The 15,579-nt window shown below is 44.3% G+C and overlaps 1 protein-coding gene across 1 annotated transcript in view; it reads right to left on the bottom strand.

Moving 5' to 3' along the window:
- The window catches only part of LOC126187459 (titin), a 947,541-nt gene extending 935,218 nt beyond the window's left edge, over window positions 1-12,323 (bottom strand). The window contains exon 1 of the mRNA XM_049928552.1: window positions 12,269-12,323. The gene's annotated coding sequence lies outside the window, so the exon portion shown is untranslated. The remainder of the gene's footprint in view (window positions 1-12,268) is intronic.
- Window positions 12,324-15,579: the final 3,256 nt, after the last annotated feature.

Below are 15,579 nucleotides of genomic sequence, written 5' to 3'. Positions count from 1 at the left end.
TTATGGAATCTCGTCTCAGTTATGTGACTGGATTTGCGATTTCCCGTCAGAGAGGTCACAGTTTGTAGAAACTGATGGAAAGTAATCGAGTAAAACAAAAGTGATTTCAGACGTTGCCCAATGTAGTTTTATAGGCCTTTCGCGGTTCCTTATCTATATAAACGATTTGGGAGACAATCTGGGCAGCCGACTCCGGTTGTTTGCAGATGACACTGTCGTTTATCGACTAATAAAGTCATCAGAAGATCAAAACAAACTGCGAAACGATTTAGAAAAAATATCCGAATGGTGCGAAAAGTGGCAGTTGACCCTAAATAACGAAAAGTGTGAGGTCATCCACATGAGTGCTAAAAGGAACTCGTTAAACTTCGGCTACACGATAAATCAGTCAAATCTAAAAGCCACAAATTCAACTAAATACCTAGGTATTACAATTACGAACAACTTAAATTGGAAAGAACACATAGAAAATGTTGTGGGGAAGGCTAACCACAGACTACGTTTTATTTGCAGGACACTTAGAAAATGTACCAGACGTACTAAGGAGACTGCCTACACTACGCTTGTCCGTCCTCTTTTAGAATACTGCCTCGCGGTGTGGGATCCTTACCAGGTAGGACTGACGGAGTACGTCGAAAAAGTTCAAAGAAAGGCAGCACGTTTTGTATTATCGCGAAATATGTGAGAGAGTGTCACAGAAATGATACAGGATTTGGGCTGGAAATCATTAAAGGAAAGGAGTTTTTCGTTGCGACGGAATCTTCTCACGAAATTCCAATCACCAAATTTCTCCTCCGAATGCGAAAATATTTTGTTGACACCCACCTACATAGGGAGGAACGATAACGACGATAAGATGAGGGAAATCAAAGCTCGTACGGAAAGATATAGGTGTTGATTCTTTCCGCGCGCTATACGAGATTGGAATGATAGAGAATTGTGAAGGTGGTTCGATGAACCCTCTGCCAGGCACTTAAATGTGATTTGCAGAGTCTCCCTGTGGATGTAGATTTAGGAGAAACGTAGTCTAAATTCTCTTGGGCCACACAGATTTGAGTTTCGTTGTCTCCCCCAAATACTGGAGAAAAGGGTTGGCGTTTCCTCTGCTTTGACGCCACGACAGATTTGTTGTCCAATCCTTCCACGTCTTAGTTTCTGATTTGACTCTAATCACCTCACTGTTAACTCATTGTCTCTCTACCTCTTCTCCTTTTTCCAGATTTATAAAAGCAGAACTTGTGACGGGATTATAAGGAAGCTTTGACTCCAGTCCCCTCTACCAATCAGTCCCAGACCTCCCACGCTTTTATTTACCACTAAGAAAATTTTACAGTCCTACGAGTTTCGTGCAGTCTAACGAATCAGCACATTTCAAGGCGTATTTCAATAAGTTTTCGTTGCCTTACGAAATCTTAACATCTTTTCTGTTTTCACCTTGCTATTGGAGATCTCTTCTGACGATTTTTGCCATGTCATTGTTTCCTCTGTCACGACAAGACCTACAGAGACGCTACCAGATTCCCCTTCATACTGTATCACATAGACGGCAGCATCATCGGCGGCATTCCATCACAGCAGTGCTGCGACGCCATTACTCGGCGTCAGCTTGCCTTACTTGTGGCGTAAGTGTCTGGCGTGGTGGCAACTGGCATTCGCGTCTCTGTGCCTTACGGCCACTGGCTGCGGCAACAAGGATTCTGACATTTGGGGAGATACTGCGAGCGGCGAAAAAAAAAATGCAACACCCATGTGGCAGGACCAGGATTTGGCTCTGTTTGATTTGGTGTCAGGAACAGGGGAAATAGTTTTTTAAGAATCCGGCACGCTTCAAATTTGCGGTTTCCTTTAAAAACCTGCATTTGTTGTATTGTCCCCTCGGTCAAACCTTTCCCTAATAAAGGCAAGTGTTATTCTCGTGGAGAGAGCGCAACGTGTTATTGTGCTTTTTGGAACTACAAGTACTGGACTCCAGTCCTCCAGTGAGCGGGGCGATACATAATGCTAAGGTAAGTGCATTTCATTGGAGGTCCCTCAACATGCTATTCGGACGCTATTAGAAGGGTGTCGTTATACTTTGCTCACCCAGCCCTTCGCACAGCACAAAACTATGGTGCAAAAAGTCCGTTATTGGGGATTTGGAAAAGTTTAGGGACTGGTAGATGAGCTGTAGGAACTTAGAAGAGCATCAAAAAAATGGGGAAAAAGGTAAAAAGAGAACAAAAATACGTTCTCGGTTGAAAGAGAGAGAGAGAGAGAGAGAGAGAGAGAGAGAGGGAGGGAGGGGGGAGGGAGGGAGAGAGGGAGTGAAGCAAGTCCAATGATACCGTAAAAGTGTTAACTTTAATATTATACAGCACTACATGTCGTTGTCACCGTTTGGTGTTTCTTGAGCGAACATCTTAGTTGTCAGTCAAGATATTAATTATTATTAACCGCCCTGCTGCAGATAAATGAAGATTTTGAAACTGTACATCTACTTCTACATCTACATCTACTCTGCAAATCACATTTAAGTGCCTGGTAGAGAGTTAATCGAACAACTTTCACAATAATTCTCTATTATTCCACCCTCGTACAGCGCGGGGAAAAAACGAACACGTATATCTTTCCGTGCGAGCTCTGATTTCCCTTATTTTATTTTGATGATCGTTCCTCCCTATGTAGGCTGACGTCAACAAAATGTTTTCGCATTCGGAGGAGAAAGTTGGTGATTCAAATTTCATGAGAATATCCCGCCGCAACGAGAAACGGTTTTGTTTTAATGACGTCCATCCCAAATCCTGTGTCATGTCTACGACACTCTCTCCCCTATTTCTCGATAATACAAAACATGCTGCTCTTCTTTGAATTTTCTCGATGTACTCGGTTAATCCTGTATGGTATGGATCTCACACTGTGGTGCAGTACTCCAAAAGAGGATGGACAGGCGTATTGTGGTCAGTCTCTGTAGTAAATCCGTTGCATCTTTTAACTGTTCTGCCAATAAAACGCAGTCTATGAGTTGAATCTTTGAGTTGAACTTAAGAGGGCTTAAGTCAGGGGAGTGCAGTAGGTAGTATAACACTTAGCAGCCCCATCAGTCAAACAAATCAGTAACAGCTTTCACTGTACATGTTTGATCATTGTCCTGCAAAATGATGGTCAGGTCCTGCAGAAAGTGTCATCACTTCTGTCTCTATGCTGGTCGTAGGTTGTGTTTCCAAAATCAACAGGACAGAGACAGAATAATGACACTTTCTGCAGGACCTGCCCATTTTGCAGGACAATGCTCAAGCACGTACAGTGCAAGCTGTTACTGATTTGTTTGACTGATGGGGCTGCTAAGTGCTATACCACCTATTGCAGTCTCCTGACTTAAGCTGTAATAAGTTCAAATCAATTTAAAATGGAAGGAAACACTTCACGGAATTCGATTCAGAACTGCTACAAATTCGTCGGGCAATAGACCGCGCCGCTCGAACTGTCACCACAACTGGCACTGCTAAGAGTATCCTACGACTTCCACATCGCTGGCAACGGGTTATACACAATGCTGGTGACTACTCTGAAGGTCAGTAAAACTTTGAAACACGTATCTATTTTGTACGAGCTGTAAATAAATAGTTGCCACTATTAAAGTTCCAACCCTCGTAGATAAGGAACAGCAAAGGACCTATTACACTACCTTGGAGAACGCCGGAAATTGCATTACTCGATGACTTTCCGTCGGTTACTGCGAACTGTGACCTCTCGGAAATCAGGAAATCACAAATCCACTCACATAACTGAAACGATATTCTATAAACATGTAGTTTGATTACAAACCGCTTGTGAGGTACCATGTTAAAAGCCTTCTGGAAATCTAGAAATACGGAATCAATCTGAAATCACTTGTCGGTAGCACTCAACATTTTGCGTAAGTAAAGAGCTATTTGTGTTTCAGGAGAACGATGTTTTCTAAATCCGCGTTGGCTGTGTGCCAATAGACCGTTCTGTTCTAGGTAATTCATAATATTCGAACACAATATATATTCCAAAATCCTGCTGCATATCGACGTTAATGATATGGGCTTGTGGTGGATTACACCTACTACCTTTCTTGAATATTGGTGCGACCTGTGCTGCTTTCCAGTCTTGTATATGGGTCTTTGTCGAGTGAGCGGTTGTATATGCTTGTAAAGTTTGGAGCTAGTGCATCAGCAAACTCTGAAAGGAACCTAATTGGTGTACAGTCTGGACCAGAAGACTTGCTTTTATTCAGTGATTTGAGCTGCTTCACTACTCCGAGGATATTTACTTCTACGTTACTCATGTTGGTAGCTGTTCTCGATTCGAATTCTGGAATATTTACTTCGTCTTCTTTTGTGAAGGCATTTCGGAAGGCTGTGTTTAGTAACTCTGCTTTCGCAGCACTGTCTTCGATTCTATTTCCATTGCTATCGCGCAGTGTAGGCACTGATTGTGTTTTGACGCTGGCATACTTCACATACGACCAGAATCTCTCTGGATTTTCTGCCAGGTTTCGAGACAAAGTTTCGCTGTGGAAACTATTACAAGCATCTCACACTAAATTCCGCGATAATTTGGAGCTTCTGTAAAGGATCACCTATCTTGCGTCTGTTTAAATTTGGCGTGCTTTTTTCGTTGTTTCTGCGACAATATTCTGACCTATTTTGTGTTCCTTGGCGGATCAGCTCCGTCGTTTTTTAATTTATTTGATATAAATCTCTCATTCGCTGTCGATACTATTTCTTTGAATTCAACCCACATCTGGTCCACACGTGTATTGTTAATTTGGAAGGAGTGGAGATAGTCTCTCAGGAAGGCTCAAGTGAATTTTTATCTGCTTTTTTGAATAGGTATACTTGTCTTTTATTTTTGGAGGATTTCGGAGTTACTGTATTGATTCTCGCTACGACAACACCGTGTTCATTAATGCCTGTATCCGTCTTGATGCTCCTTATTATCTCAGGATTATTTGTTTGCTAAGAGGTCAAGTGTGTTTTCACAAGCGTTTACCGTTCGACGGCGTTCATGAACTAATTTCTCGAAATAATTTTCAAAGAAGCACAATGTCGTGTGATGTTTTATCCATATCTCCGGATTTAAACATATATTTTCACCGATATATCAAGGGTAAATTGAAGCCACCAACAACTATAATTGTATGAGTCGGGCAATTGTGTCATCTGGGTTAGGAGGTTGGTATAAGGACCTAATTGTCTGGTTGCCAGGAATGACCTCTACCCATACTAACTCACAGGAACTATCTACTTCAATTTCGCTACAAGATAATCTTCTTCTAACAGCAACAAACACGCCACCGCCAACTGTGTTTAACGTATTCTTTATGGAAACCGTTAAGTCCTTCGCAAAAATTTTGATTGAACTTGTCTCCGGCTTTAGCCAGCTTTCAGTGCCTATAACGACTTGAGCATCAGTGCTTTCTATTAGCAATTCGAGTTCTGGTGCTTGCCCAACACAGCGACGACAATTTACAACTGTTATGCCGATGGTTCCTAGATCTCCGCTATTCCTGTGTTCGTCCATGCACCCTTTGAGACTGATGCCCTTTTGATGTTTCCCAGAGACCCTCTAACCTAAAAAAAAAGCGCCCAGTCCACGCCAAACAGCATCTGTTATCCGTATAGCCTCCTCTTTTATGTAATGGACTCCTGACCTACTTAGAGGAGCCCGAAATCTCACCACCCTAGAGACACAAGTCGAGGAATCTGGGGCCCACATGGTCGCAGATCAGTTTGAGTCTCTGATTCAGACCCCTCCACTCAACTCTGCACCAGATTTCCGCTACTGCTACTATCGACTATGCTGCAAATGGTGAGCTCTGCTTTCATCTCACAAACAAGTCTGGCACTATATCTTCTGGTAAACTTTCCGGGATGTAAGGTCGTGGTCCATGAAACTCTTCAGCTCCTAACTAAGACTGGCACTCTTTAACACTTCTGATAGCCTCTCGAAATCAGAGAGAATCTCTTCCGATCCAAAGTGATACACATCACTGGTACCGATGTGAGCCACCACCTGCAATTGGTTACGCCTTACACTCTTCATGGCATCTGGAAGGACCCATTCCACATCTGAATAGCTGAATGACTCCATCCATTGTGCACACTGGCTTTCTTCCCCTCCTTGGCTGCTATGTCCCTAAGGGGCTCCATAATGTGCCTAACATTGGAGCTCCCAACTATCAATAAGCCCACCTCTGTGACTGCCCGGATCTCGCAGGGTGAGATTTTTCCTCGCCCCTGGAATATATTTGTCAGAGTAATCAAGGAGGTCTTACGTTTCGCCCCCCAGGTCTTACGTTTCATAGCCTGCCACGCCCTGAGCCGACCCCCCACTCAACTACTCAACCATAGGTGAGGGTTCAATCTCAATGTGAGCAGTAACTGGTCTGGCAGACTCGTGAGTCGCGCTTCACGTCCGTTGGATCCACGCAGCTGGCCCACAACCGTGATGTCCATCCACAGCAGCCTCAAGCTTCAAGCTGTGAAGCCAACATAGCTTGGAGCTGCGAGCGAAGTGTCACCGACTTGGTTCGCATCCGCACACGGCAATCACATTCGCTATCCACACTGAAGACTGTGACTGTGGAACTATATTACACAGACAGACAAACGACTATCGACATGCGCTGTGGACTCTACTGTAGACACTGACAGAAACGCAAGAAGTGTGTGTAATAAATTAGACTAACACACAGAGATTCAAAACCTAAACTACCAAAGCATACTTGCCGACAGAAACGAAAACACGAGAGCTGTGTCTATCAAATATTAAATGGACAAGCAGAAAATTCAAAAACTAAGCTACAAAGCATTCAGATGAAACTGTATAATTAGTTACTGGTTAGGAACTCGTGAAGTGTCACAAAATCAGTCACTTCCTAGATGCTGCTGTTGCTATTGTAAGTTTGCCTGTTTATATGTTCCTATGTTGGCAGCCCGCTCACAAAATCAGTCACTTCCTAGATGCTGCTGTTGCTATTGTAAGTTTGCCTGTTTATATGTTCGTATGTTGGCAGCCCGCTGCATTAATATCGCTGACAGCGCTGTGCGCCCTCTGTAAGAGACTCTGTGGCTGGTCGGACTCGCACTTGGAAGTTAAAGGTCGGCAGTGATGGAGGTTGAAAGTTAATAGATAGCACTGATAGCAGTGTTAGCGTGACGAGACGGTCTGGACGTGTGTCCGTCATGGAGATTTAATAATGGATGGACATGGATTGTAAAATGTAGGTAATGGAATTATTGACGATTATATAATTTTTCGAACTGGATGTCACATGATTAAGGTAAAATCTGCTAAATATATTGTTTGCTCTGCAACAAAATCTGTCCTTTGCTAACCCCATGCCTTTTAGTAGTTAGAGCCTACCGTAGTAAGAATCTTTTTATTTAGCTGGCTGTATGCTTGCCGTATTTGCTGTAGTTCGTGTCATGAAGATTTTCTGTGAGGTAAGTGAGTTATGAAGTGTATGGGTTATTGTTAGGATTTCTTCCAATTCAGGGCCATTCTTCTGTGTTAGTTAATAGTCAGATTGCGTTATCCTTGTATATTGTGGGTTATAAATGAAAATAATAAGTCTGAGCTGTATTTGTCAGGACAAATTCTGTAGGTCAGTGTTCAAACGTTAAAGACAAGCAAAGTGACAGTACGTTCAGTTGCACTCAGCAGTTTCAGAATTAAATAAACAAGTTTCAGTTTTCATTGGCTGACAAGAAAACGTTGAAACACAACATATTTAGCACAAGCCATGAGAGAGAGTGGTACTTGCAAGATGGAATCTATATGCACGTGCAACTCTATGATATATTCATCAGACATTATATTATCCATACCATTAAAAGAGCAAGAGCTCAATCAGAGCGGTGTAGATGGTATTGAAATGACACCAAGCAATGTAGCGACGTAAGTAATGGCAATTCTGTGTTGCATATGTACCAGTCAAGTGTATACATTGGGCACAGGAAGATGGGTCGATATGGGGACGTGATAGGATGGCGGAGCGGGGCTATTTTGTTTGGCTGTGTCCATGCCCATACCATAGGTGAAGCTGTCTGATCTGTTGATGTATCAATGCGGGTTGTCCAGTTGCTACAAGGGATGGGATACCAGTCATAGCCATGTAGAATAAGCAGAGGGGTTGTAAACAGATCGTCATCGATGAGGATCAGAACCGAGTGTCATGCCTTGTCCACGACAGTCGCTTTCAAAGACTACAACAGTTGTTACTGTCAGTGAAAGCAGAACCATCTGAAGCAGTTTCCGAGCCCGCGTGCGATGGAGATTTGGAGTTACATATTTTTAAAACGCCATTGCTTACAGCAGCGTGGAAGGCTACATGTCTCCAACGGTACAAATAATAAAGGAATGGTCAGTTGCTGAATTGAGATGTGACGTGTTGTTCACTGAGTGACGATAGTGCGTATTTTCGAATTATGCAAGGCATCGAGTTCACCGACAGCCGAATGAGGAGTTTAATCCAGAATCTGTGGAAAATGTGGCTGGGTATGCGATATTTTGGAGGTGTTTTCTGTGACCACCCGGGATGTTCATTTAAATGTTCTCAGGACCAAATGTTACCTTCTGTTGTATGTCTTCAAGTTGAGCATGCTGATAACGTTCATCTTCCAAACTGACAAGACCTGTGTCCACACTCATTCCTGATTTGATGAGCACTGAGGCACCCTGTCACATTTCCGCTCAACTTAGCCATGTGTGGCGTATACTTTCCTCCATCACTGGTTCTCTTTTGACTGTAGCACGGCTGGTGCAGCCGAAAGACGTTATGTGAGGGAACAGTGTGGAACCTGTATAGTCTGAGGCTGGAGTGTGGACGCAAAGTGTATGCTCGCATTACGAGGTGCATTCAAGTTCTAAGGCCTCCGATTTTTTTTTCTCCGGACTGGAAAGAGATAGAAACATGCGCATTGTTTTAAAATGAGGCCGCGTGCATTGTCAATACGTCCCAGAGATGGCAGCACCGTACGGCAGATGGAATTTTACCGCCAGCGGCGAGAATGAGAACTGTTTTAAATACTTAAAATGGCGACGTTTTCCTTACTTGAACAGCGTGCAATCATTCGTTTTCTGAATTTGCGTGGTGTGAAACCAATTGAAATTCATCGGCAGTTGAAGGAGACATGTGGTGATGGAGTTATGGATGTGTCAAAAGTGCGTTCGTGGGTGTGACAGTTTAATGAAGGCAGAACATCGTGTGACAACAAACCAAAACAACCTCGGGCTCGCACAAGCCGGTCTGACGACATGATCGAGAAAGTGGAGAGAATTGTTTTGGGGGATCGCCGAATGACTGTTGAACAGATCGCCTCCAGAGTTGGCATTTCTGTGGGTTCTGTGCACACAACCCTGCATGACGACCTGAAAATGCGAAAAGTGTCATCCAGGTGGGTGCCACGAATGCTGACGGACGACCACACGGCTGCCCGTGTGGCATGTTGCCGAGCAATGTTGACGCGCAATGACAGCATGAATGGGACTTTCTTTTCGTCGGTTGTGACAATGGATGAGACGTGGATGCCATTTTTCAATCCAGAAACAAAGCGCCAGTCAGCTCAATGGAAGCACACAGATTCACCGCCACCAAAAAAATTTCGGGTAACCGCCAGTGCTGAAAAAATGATGGTGTCCATGTTCTGGGACAGCGAGGGCGTAATCCTTATCCATTGCGTTCCAAAGGGCACTACGGTAACAGGTGCATCCTACGAAAATGTTTTGAAGAACAAATTCCTTCCTGCACTGCAACAAAAACGTCCGGGAAGGGCTGCGCGTGTGCTGTTTCACCGAGACAACGCACCCGCACATCGAGCTAACGTTATGCAACAGTTTCTTCGTGATAACAACTTTGAAGTGATTCCTCATGCTCCCTACTCACCTGACCTGGCTCCTAGTGACTTTTGGCTTTTTACAACAATGAAAGACACTCTCCGTGGCCGCACATTCACCAGCCGTGCTGCTATTGCCTCAGCGATTTTCCAGTGGTCAAAACAGACTCCTAAAGAAGCCTTCGCCGCTGCCGTGGAATCATGGCGTCAACGTTGTGAAAACTGTGTACTTCTGCAGGGCGATTACGTCGAGAAGTAACGCCAGTTTCATCGATTTCGGGTGAGTAGTTAATTAGAAAAAAATCCGGAGGCCTTAGAACTTGAATGCACCTCGTAGAGACATGAAAGTGCATAACATGGTGAATTAACGTGGGTGAGATGGAATGATATTACAAGTGATGTATGCAGAATGTATCTTACATTGATTATAACAAATAACTAGAAACATTATCGCTGGTACTGGGTTCATGTGTATGAAAGATAGAACTATGATTTCGACAGTGTGAATTTAAGAGTTAGAAATCATAGCAACTGACATTTGATACTAAACTGCAAGGTATCATAAAACCTGAACCTTATTTACAACCAACAAATGTGAGCTCTGCTACTAACTTAACAATCAGGTTACAAAAAATTAATTACATTATGATTCTGTTTACTAGTAGAGAGGTTATAAACTGGTTTGCTAAATCACCCTATCTTAATCACCTAGAAAGCGTGTCGTATTACGTGGATTAGTGGATGAAATCTAAAAATAACATCCCTGCAATCCGGTAGCTTTACGGGATCTACACTACTGGCCATTAAAATTGCTACACCAAGAAGAAATTCAGATGATAAACGGGAATTCCTTGGACAAATATATTATACTAGAACTGACATGTGATTGCATTTTCACGCCATTTGGGTGCATAGATCCTGAGAAATCAGTACCCAGAACAACCTCCTCTGGCCGTAATGACGGCCTTGATACGCCTGGGCATTGAGTCAAACAGAGCTTGGATGGCGTGTACAGGTACAGCTGCTCATGCAGCTTCAACACGATATCACAGTTCATCAAGAGTAGTAACTGACATGTTGTGACGAGCCAGTTGCTCGGCCACCATTGACCAGACGTTTTCAATTGGTGAGAGATTTGGAATATGTGCTGCCCAGGACAGCAGTCGAACATTTTCTTTATCCAGAAAGGCCCATACAGGACCTGCAACATGCGGTCGTACATTATCCTGCTGAAATGTAGGGTTTCGTAGGGATCGAATGAAGGGTAGAGCCACGGGTCGTAACACATCTGAAATGTAACGTGCACTGTTCAAAGTGCCGTCAATGCGAACAAGAGATGACCGTGACGTGTAACCAATGGCACCTCATACCATTACGCCGGGTGATACGCCAGTATGGCGATGACAAATACGCGCTTCCAATGTGCGTTCACCGCGATGTCGCCAAACACGGATGCGACCATCGTGATGCTGTAAACAGAACCTGGATTCATCCGAAAAAATGACGTTTTACCATTCGTGCACCCAGGTTCGTCATTGAGTACACCATCGCAGGCGCTCCTGTCTGTGATGCAGCGTAAAGGGTAACCGCAGCCATGGTCTCCGAGGTGATAGTCCATGCTGCTGCAAACTTCGATGAACAGTTCGTGCAGATGGTTGTTGTCTTGCAAACGTGTCCATCTGTTGACTCAGGGATCGAGACGTACATAGCCATGCGGATAAGATATCTGTCATGTCGACTGCTAGTGATACGAGGCCGTTGGGATCCAGCACGGCGTTCCCTATTACCCTCCGATTGCATATTCTGCTAACAGTCATTGGATCTCGACCAACGCGACCAGCAATGTCGCGATACGCTAAACCACAATCGCGATAGGCTACAATCTGACCTTTATCAAAGTCGGAAACGTGATGGTACGCATTTGTCCTCCTTACACGAGGCATCACAACACCGTTTCACCAGGCAACGCCGGTAAACTGCTGTTTGTGTATGAAAAATCGGTTGGAAACTTTCCTCATGTCAGCACGTTGTAGGTGTCGCCACCGGCGCCAACCTTGTGTGAATGCTCTGGAAAGCTAATCATTTGCATATCACAGCATCTTCTTCCTGTCGGTTAAATTTCGCGTCTGTAGCACGTCATCTTCGTGGTGTAGTAATTTTAATGGCCAGTGATGTAATAATCAGTGAGCGACTTCAGCTTGATAGGCCATGGGTGAAGAAACCTTTAGACTCTTCCTGACAGAACTGAGGCCACTATAAAGGCCGGAGGCAGTGTCACACGGTATTCGCTCGATATCTTCCGGAGGGGTTTACAGCAGGCAGTGCACAGCAGCAGGTAGCTTTTCGAGTGGACAGAGAGGGCCCAGCGGCACACTTAGCCAGAGCCAGAGCCAGCCGGGGCCACGCCCCCCTCGCACACTCACCCGGCACAGCAGCTCCAGCGCCTCGTGGTCTCGGCGCAGGCGGTCGGTGTGCGCGGCGGCGGCGCCCACGCCGCTGGCCTCGTGCGCGTTGAGGCGCGCCTCCGCCGGCCCCAGGATCCAGGCGGTGACGCGCGACACGCCGCGCTCCAGCTCGCTCGCCTCCAGCGCCAGCCACGCGTCCTCCAGGCGGCCGCGGCGCGCGCGCAGCCCCTCCAGCTGCTGCAGCAGCCGCGCGCGCGCGTCCGCCGTGTCTGGAGCCTCCAGGCCCGACTGCTCCCACCGCTGCGCCAGGTCCGCGCCTGCGAGCACCGCCACCAGCGCCTCACAGTGCGTACAACGACACACGCAGTTCGCGCGCTGGCGTTGCCGAAAGTATTCGTCTACATCGGCTTCTAAATCTATACGCCGCAGGCCATCTTATGCTGTGGCAAAGGCAATTTTGATTGAAATTGTCATACCTCCCTTTTCCAGTCGCAAACGACGTACAGGAAGAACGATTGTTAATGAACCTTTGTACCAGCACATAAGAGCTGTGTGAGAAAACTAATCATACTGATAACAGTGCGAGCGATTCGCAACGCTGTGTTGTTCTACATCTACATCTACACCCATACTCCGCAAGCTGCCTTACGGTGTGTGGCGGAGGGTGTAACGCCGGAAATGCGTATCCTCCTATTTCCATCTATTGTACTATAATTATTTTTCCTTGTTTTGTTACCTCAAGATATGTCATTTCTGTCTCTTTATTTATTGTAATTGTTTTACTGTTTGCATATACATACATACATACATATATATATATATACATATATATATATATATATATATATATATATATATATGTATATATATATATATATTTATTTATGCATTTATGTTGGTTTGTTTTGTGAATATCATTTGTATTTATACGCTGGGTCTGGCCTAGGGAAAACTATGCTATCGAACGAATACATCGATAGGTCGTGTGGAGAACCAAAGTGTTGAGGATCTTGGGTAGTGATAACTCTGTCGCGTGGAGCGCGGGCAGAGAGAGAGTCTGGTTGGGGTGGTGCAGTGGAGCAGGTGTGTTGTGTGAAGCTCCCGCGAGTTGCGGCGCTTTCGGGATTTGGCAGCATGTAATTGCGCTCGACTTGCGATGATAGTTTCTGACATGGTGTCGCGGACGGGAAGCATTAGCTGGCGCACATCAAGAGCCCGTTTCGTCTGGTGACCGTGTCGAGAAGAAGGCGCGCCAACATCCAGCTTCTGCAACATCGACGGCCAACAATGAGTGACTGTCGCCACCTCCTCGATCGACGGCTTCAAACCTTCAATCAGCCAACAAGGAAGACTGGAAGCACGTAAAGTTTTAGAACTGTATGGCAAACCTCAGCTTTTCAAACTTTTAAAATTGTAGCATCACAAAATTACAGCAACTTAGCATGAACCTTTGTTGCTCATTGTCCCAATTGCATTACGAAGCAGGGTCCCTTCCTTTTCCGGAATGAACCCAAGTGTCGTTGAAATTCAAACGCCAGCATCATTCGATTTAATTTCAAAGTTCAGTTAAGGTATTCATAGCTGCCTACAATATTCAGATTACTCAAGCACAAATTAAGAGTGCGAGTTTTGTTACCGTATTTTAGCTTACCTGTGACTGCAGCTCAGCTTGGTATGTACTAAATTTTACTATTGTTAATTGTTCAGAACCATTTAATTCAAGTTCAAAGTTAAATCTCTTATTTATAAATTGCGAAGATTCAAGTAGCTTTTGAAATGATTGTTGAGGTAGTCCAAGATTAACCGTATTTTACTGAATTTCGATGTGCTTCAGAAAGAAAGCTCACTATTAACTTCAGTCACTAAATTAACTTTCGATTTTCCGGTTTTATTAATTCTTTTGCTAAATTAAGTCAGAGTGTAGCGAAATTTATTACTTCTGACAAACTTTCAGTTTTCACACTACACGTGTCAACCTTCAGTTGCCACGCGTCTAGTGCTAATTATATGTGTAATAACCTTTCTTTTTCAGTTACTATAGTAATTGTCCTTAGGACTGGCGACCGTAATTTCCCCCAAATCTCAAATATCTAATTACCGCTAGTTAATTGTTAACGTAACGGCCGCACATTTACTTTCTTTATTAACTTTACCCCTTTTCAAAATTAATTTCCACCTGTTTCATTAGCATTTTTCCTTTCATTTAGATGTAACCCTTTCCTCCCTCTTCACCGACATATTAACTTCGGTGACGTTTGCTTTTCCCAAATTCCCATTAGGTACACGCGGTTTAATTTTTCACTGTCATTAAGGTCGATAAGAGTCGGGGAGGTTACAAGGGTACCCTGAGTACCTCTGTCGATTCTCCCTTCTATTCCAGTCTCGTATTGTTCGTCGAAAGAAGGATTGTCGGTATGCCTCTGTGTGGGCTCTAATCTCTCTGATTTTATCCTCATGGTCTCTTCGCGAGATATACGTAGGAGGGAGCAATAAACTGCTTGACTCCGCGTTGAAGGTATGTTCTCCAACGGTCAACAAAAGACCGTACCGAGCTACTGATCGTCTCTCCTGCAGAGTCTTCCACTGGAGTTTATCTATCATCTCCGTAACGCTTTCGCGATTACTAAATGATCCTGTAACGAAGCACGCTGCTCTCCGTTGGAACATCTCTTCTATCAAGCCTATCTGGTACAGATCCCACACCGGTGAGCAATATTCAAGCAGTGGGCGAACAAGCGCACTGAAACCTACTTCCTTTGTTTCCGGATTGCATTTCCTTAGGATTCTTCCAATGAATCTCAGTCTGGCACCTGCTTTACCGACGATTAATTTTATATGGTCATTCCATTTTAAATCACTCCTAATGCCTACTTCCAGATAATGTATGCAATTAACTGCTTCCAGTTGCTGACCTGCTATATTGTAGCTAAATGATAAAGGATCTTTCTTTCTATGTATTCGCAGCACATTACACTTGTATATATTGACATTCAGTTGCCATTCCCTGCACCATGCGTCAATTCGTTGCAGATCCTTCTGCATTTCAGTACAATTTTCCATTGTTACAACCTCTCGTTATACTACAGCATCATCTGCAAAAAGCCTCAGTGAACTTCCGATGTTATCCACAAGGTCATTTATATATACTGTGAATAGCAACGGACCTACGACACTCCCCTGCGGCACACCTGAAATCACTCTTACTTCGGAAGACTTCTCTCCATTGAGAATGACATGCGGCGTTCTGTTATCTAGGAACTCTTCAATCCAATCACACAATTGGTCTGATAGTCCATATGCTCTCACTTTGTTCATTAAACAACTGTGGG

This window comes from Schistocerca cancellata, chromosome 5 (assembly GCF_023864275.1).
Source record: "Schistocerca cancellata isolate TAMUIC-IGC-003103 chromosome 5, iqSchCanc2.1, whole genome shotgun sequence".
Taxonomy (NCBI): domain Eukaryota; kingdom Metazoa; phylum Arthropoda; class Insecta; order Orthoptera; family Acrididae; genus Schistocerca; species Schistocerca cancellata.
Note: the sequence above shows the minus strand (reverse complement) of the source record. Positions and strands in the feature narration are given on the sequence as shown.